The sequence below is a fragment of the Rhyacophila brunnea genome, unplaced genomic scaffold (genome assembly GCF_057557595.1).
Source record: "Rhyacophila brunnea isolate RB1 unplaced genomic scaffold, BYU_Rbru_1.0 scaffold_92, whole genome shotgun sequence".
Lineage (NCBI taxonomy): Eukaryota > Metazoa > Arthropoda > Insecta > Trichoptera > Rhyacophilidae > Rhyacophila > Rhyacophila brunnea.
In genome coordinates, this window is record NW_028233364.1 from 261,377 (window position 1) to 267,970 (window position 6,594).

Below are 6,594 nucleotides of genomic sequence, written 5' to 3' on the forward strand. Positions count from 1 at the left end.
ATTTTATACTGTTGTGTCATTTATTTTACCAAAATTCGTTAAAATATAAAAAAAATGTATGGGATGAAACAAGTCATAAATATTCGATCATTTATATTCGTTAAAATGTTAAAAAACCTATGTGATAAAAACAGTCATAAATATTCTATTATGTATATTCGTTAAAATATAAAAAAAATTGTTTGATAAAAACAGTCATAAATATTCTATCATGTATATTCGTGAAAATATAAAAAAATGTGCTAACAACTGTTTTAAATATTCCATTGTGGATATTTGTTAAAATATAAAAAAATGTGCTAAAAACTGTCATAAATATTTCATTATGGATATTCGTTAAAATATAAAAAAAAGCATGTGATAAAAATTTTAGATTATAAATTTCTCTGTTATTATTTGTAGAATAGATAGATTTTTTCAATTAGTTAAATTTGATAGAAGTAAAATTTTATTGTCAGAATAATTATGTGAATTTACAAGGCCCTCTATAAATGGCAGACGTACCTTCGAACACAGACCCTATTTCCGATAATGATATAAGTCTTTTACTAGCATATTCAAGGCCCTACCATCATGAAGCAATTCAAGACATTGAGTCACAAATATCACAAGTATTTGATTCTATACAACTCAGGCTCGGCCTGCGAGAAGTTGAAACAGGACTAGCACCACCGACACTCTGGGATTTAGCTGGTGATCGAAAATCGATGAATGAAGAAAGTATATTGATAGTTGCCCGTCTAAATAAGGTACTTCCGCCAGAGGAAACCGTGGAGAAACCACCAACAACGAGTAAAAGCAATGAAACACGATTTATGATAAGTCTCAAGCAAATGGCGAAGTTTATTGTTGGCAAGAGTTCTAAAGTTAATTTAGAAGATCTTTCAGAAGGAATACGGGTTGGTGTTGATAGAACAAAATACCAAATCAGATTGCCATTGCCAAGAAAGATAGATTCATCAGTCACCGCTATGCAAGTCGAAGAGAGGCCTGATGTGACATATCAAGACATTGGTGGTTGTAAAGAAGAGATCGAGAAAATAAAGGAAGTGGTGGAAATACCATTACTTAATCCAGAAAAATATATTCGATTAGGAATTGATCCACCGAAAGGAGTATTACTTTTTGGACCACCTGGAACAGGAAAGACACTTCTTGCACGAGCAGTCGCAAACAGAACTGATGCATGTTTTATTCGAGTAATAGGATCTGAGCTTGTACAAAAATATGTCGGTGAAGGTGCAAGGATGGTTCGTGAAATATTTGCTCTAGCAAGATCTAAAAAGGCAGCCATTATATTTTTTGATGAGGTGGATGCTTTTGGTGGCACAAGATTTGAGTCTGGGAATGATAATGAGGTTCAGAGAACTATGCTTGAGCTTATTAATCAATTGGATGGTTTTGACAGTCGTGGAAATGTTAAGGTTATTATGGCTACAAATAGACCTGATACTCTTGATCCTGCTCTTTTAAGGCCGGGAAGACTTGATAGAAAAGTCGAATTCGGGCTGCCTGATCTTGAAGGAAGAGTCCGAATACTAAATATTCATTCGGGTAAAATGTGTGTCGAAAAGGGTATTAGGTTCGAATTGGTTGCAAGACTTTGCATAAATGCAACAGGGGCGGAATTAAGAAGCGTGTGCACTGAGGCGGGAATGTTCGCTATACGTGAAAGAAGGCGCGTAGCTACTGAAAAGGATTTCTTAAATGCTGTTGATAAAGTCATCAAAGGCTATGCTAAATTTAGTGCTACTCCAAGATATATGACATACAATTAAAAAATACTTGGTGTATCCTAATTATATTGTTTTTGCTGACTTCACAATTACTTAAAGCCTTTTAAATTTTTATTTATGGGTTATATTTTTATGCTTTTTTCATCTTGCACTGGTTGATTCATTTCTTATGAAGCCAGCGTACCAATATCTCATCTATTGAATACATTAATTTATTTATAAATAATCTTTACCCTTTTATCTTCCTTCTCATAGAAATAAACATACATATCATAGTTTTTCGTATATTTCGCTGTATTGAATATTTATTGAAGATGGAGCCTGCTCACAAACAATGGGTTTTCAGAACACAATTGAGTAAATAACTCTTGAATGAAGAAAATTATAAATATGATAAGATGGAAAGTGATTTCTGCTAAATCTGTTCTAAATAGTAATCTAAAGTTATCCTTTAACAACAATAAATAGCCAAAAATCAAATTAACCCATAAATAAAATAAAAATATACCACGGTTTTGAATCATGAAACTCATATCATTTGAGAGAAAATTGGCTGTTCATATGAATTTATCAAGGTCGACATAAAAAAATGTATTAAGGATTTTGCAATATTCCAAATTTGCTAGCTATAATTTAGTAAAGCAAATTGATCAATGAAAGAAATATAGCCCATAAATAAAATAAATTATGTATCGTGGTTTTTATCATTATGAGCTTTAAATAATATATTTTGTATGAAGAAGAGCAGCACATGAGAACTGATCAAGGTAAGATGTGAAAAAATGCATTAAGGGGTTTTAAATTTTCCATTTGGCTAACTATATCTTAGCAGGGGGGAAATCATTGATTCAAAAACTCTTAACCCATATGATAAACGGCATACAATGGTTTTTTCTTGGTATAAATAAATCAAAAAATGTTTAATGTTTTTGATTATTATCTAAGATACGGATCTGACTCAAAAGATCATGATAAAATCCTATTTATTTACCCTATTAAATATCTTTTGCGGGTTTAGAATATAGCTTTCTTATATCAAAAATAATATTTAGAATGCATTTGTTGGCAAGCTTGAATTTATTAATGAATTAATTTGTGTTTTAACTTTCCATTTTCGTTCAAGTAAATCTTATAATGGCTCTAATGAAATGATTTGCTTTATACTTCTTCTGCCAAAATCTTTACAATCTTCTTCTTCATGGCTTATAAATTCAAGTGTTTTCACAATCCTGTTGTTTATACGTACCCTTATAACGACTAGCAGTCCTAAATATTTATACTGCTTATATTATTTTGTGACCATATCATTCCATTTTACGACAAATGGTACTATGGACGGGATTATAAATTATTATTTAATTATACCCACCTTTGTCTGCCCATTATTCCTATCAATAAAATTGCATAGCGGCTGTTGAAAAGCAATATAATGTTTATATCGGTAAAAATATAAACAATTGATAAAAAAAAATACCATAAGTCTGTGAATTCATGTGATTCTATTTTCAATAAAACTCTTCTAATAATCTGACCCTCAGCTCACTCATTAGCCCTTTATAAGATTAATAATCCATTAAGTTCATTAAGAAATATCTCAATCTCTTGTACATGCTTACATATATATCTGTCAATAAAGCTATATGCAAGACTCATTTTATCATGTCAATAACCTTTGACTCCATAGATTTGTAACTTATATGTTCATCTGTGTAAACCATAGAAGATCTCGACCCTTTCAAAGATTACTAAATTCTAAGCATATGTTCGTTTATTTTTGATAAAATCGGTCCAAAAACGGTGATTCTTTTGCTGTGATTCCATTCTACCAAATAAAATATTTGCTTTTTGTAAGGAAGCTAACATCATCTGTTTTTGGCGAATTTTTTGTTAAGAATCGTCTTATTCATCTGTAGAGGCCCTCTGAACTTTTTAATTTCTCGCATAATCATTTTAAATGATCTTGAGACCCTCAAATCTAGGTATTAAATTTAATTAAGTAGACCTGCGTTTAATTTTGAAAAGGTCAAATATACGGGTGATTTGTGCCATAAAAACAAAAAATTATTATTTTTATTCGGATAAAACATTATAAAATAACGTAATCTTCTCTTATGAGGTCAACTTATTGTTTTAGAATACACAATATATATTTTAACCTCGTCAGAAAAGCGGTTTGTGTAATTTTTCGATTTTTATAGCCTCTTAAATACTAAATGAACGGCATTAACGTGTTTATTCATTTTTTTTTATTCGTGCCAAATAAAAGCTCAAAATTATTCATCATTATTATTTTCACAACAATTTCCCTTAGATCCTAAAATTTGTGATTTCTTATGACACAAAATATCAATAGATAACTTAGAAATATTGCGCTAATAATGTTTATGGATCTGTCTGCCGAGGAGACATTTCATTCAGCCATATTAGCCCCACAGAAAAGGGTAATAAATCTCGTGACATTAAATTCACGGGCAATTTTTTTATTCTTTTTATTTTAAAGGTGCAAAAGTATAAATATTTACATCATTAAGGGTGATGATATCAAGATTTATATGAGTTTAGCGGAAACATGCACTAGTGAGTCGAATCGTTAAAAAAATGTGGCGAAAAATCTACTATGGTTTTTATACCTTTAAAAATGGTTTTTTATAAAATATTAAATGACACGAACAAATCATTTTTGCTTATATGTAGAATGAAGCTCTAACTTAAAATGGATATAGAAATGTTTCCGAAAGTATGTTTGTGTTGTATTTTAAGAAATATGTATGATTTAGATACACGAAAGAAAAATCAGATGCCGTGAATTAGGATAATAATTAAAATAGAATAAAGTCGAAATCAAGTCATTTATATGGAAAATTAATCCACTTAACTAACCAAAAAGAAGCTTCAAAACTTTTTCTGATTTAAAATTAAAAAGACATAAAAAGAATCTTCTATATATTTCTAATTGTAGTCAAAGTGCACGAAAAACTGAAACTCTTTTAAGTTGGGCTTTACAATAGTAAGCGTATTTTTAGTCAATACAAAAACGGAGATCTTCGTGCAAAACAGGAAATGTTTATTGTAAATTTAACAATAAAAACGTCTTTATATTCAAAACAGAAGCGAAAATATCTTGAATCCTGTAAAAATTATTGGATCATGTTCTAAGAGAATTTTTAAGTGAATCAATAAATTACGGCAACTTAATTATTTAAATAAAACGCATTCAAAACTAGGTAAAAATTGAAAGCTTTCATGCTATAATTGTGGTTTATTAAATATAAAGCTTTTAAATCATTGCTTATATCGGGATGAGACACTGTAAAGAATAATATGAAACAATTCATGATTGTATCTTAAACTTAGCACTTAAAACGGGAAAGTTAAAGCAGAAAGGGTTGATGAAAACAAAGAAACTATAAATTTTTAGAAATGAAATATTTGAAAGAAAATTAAATTTTAAAAAAACTTATAGCGTAATTCTTATTTAAAATTTCTAAACAATATAATCTTAAAAAAAATAAAACAATTGCAGAAAAAACTGATTCCCATTTTTTAAAACTTGCATATAATTGAAGAAACGGGACACAAATGTAATAAAATCAATTTTTCTGTCGAATAAAGGTACAGAAACATCGATTTTATTATATAATTATTATATTATTCAAAATTACGATTGTATGTGAAATATATGTGAACTTAACAAGTTTACACATAAAGATAAAATTTTCTTTGTTAAAATAGTATAATCTCAGATATACTTGCTTCTATTAAAAAATTTTCAAGTTTGATTCAATCTCAAGATACCTTCAGCATATGCTTAAAAAAGGAAAACTGCAAGAAACAGTAATTCGATGTGATGGGTCTTTTAAATTCTTGTAATTTCTATTTGATAAGCTAATTATACGCCGATATTTCAAAAAGAATTGAAATTATGTTCCAGAGTCATAATTAAAAAAGTGCAAAACGAATTAAGAAATAATATCATTTTTTTACGATATCGTAAAAACAGTACTTTAAAAATCTAAAATACTTATATAAATAAAAGAATATATAATAAAAATAAATACATTAAAGGTTTAATTATACAAATTTAAAGAACAATTTTAATATAAATATGCAGATAAGGGTGCAAAACCGGACCCTGCCGGCAGTTGATGTAATTGAAAAAACGCGCGACCATCAAAAATTTAAAAAAATTATTGAAATCTTTGAATTATAGATTTTTAAAAAAACGCCTATAAGTTAATAATAATGGCTAGGTAGCTATATGATTCAATATAAGGTACAAGTTAAATATCTATTTCATATTCGATATTGCGAAATGGAGACTTTGAGCAAGCTTGGAATCTTATAAACAATCTTTCTAGCAAAAAAATAATATTAAAACCCATCATAGATATGAAAAAAATTGTAAAACTGAATCTTTTTTATTTGGAATGGACCAATTATCATGGTGAGTTGGTTGAAAAGAGACTGTCGATTGATATACGTATGTTTTAAGGTGCTCAATATACGGTAAAAAATTACCAATCAAATAATAAATGATTACTGTGTATAATTAAATCGGTAGATTGCTTCCGTTGTACCTTGGTAGGACAGTTTTGTCATAAAATAATTCAAGGGCATATCATTAAGAAATTCTTGCCTATATTAGACGAAAAAAAATGCTCAGATGGGCCCTTTAATTACTGGAATTTGATCCTAAAATTAAAAATATCAACGGCAGAACAAAGAAGCGAAATTATGCAGTCTTTTTTTGTAAAAAAATCACCAATGGTAAAGTTTTTTTAATTTTGAATCTGCAGTAGTCAACCCAAATAAATAATTTATCTTTATATTGGGCCATTAAATTTAAGGAATATGAATT

General features: G+C 28.8%; 1 pseudogene; it reads left to right on the forward strand.

Moving 5' to 3' along the window:
- The first annotated feature begins 491 nt into the window (after positions 1–491).
- LOC147063135 (26S proteasome regulatory subunit 7 pseudogene) lies at positions 492–1,778 on the forward strand (annotated as a pseudogene).
- The last annotated feature ends 4,816 nt before the right edge of the window (positions 1,779–6,594 follow it).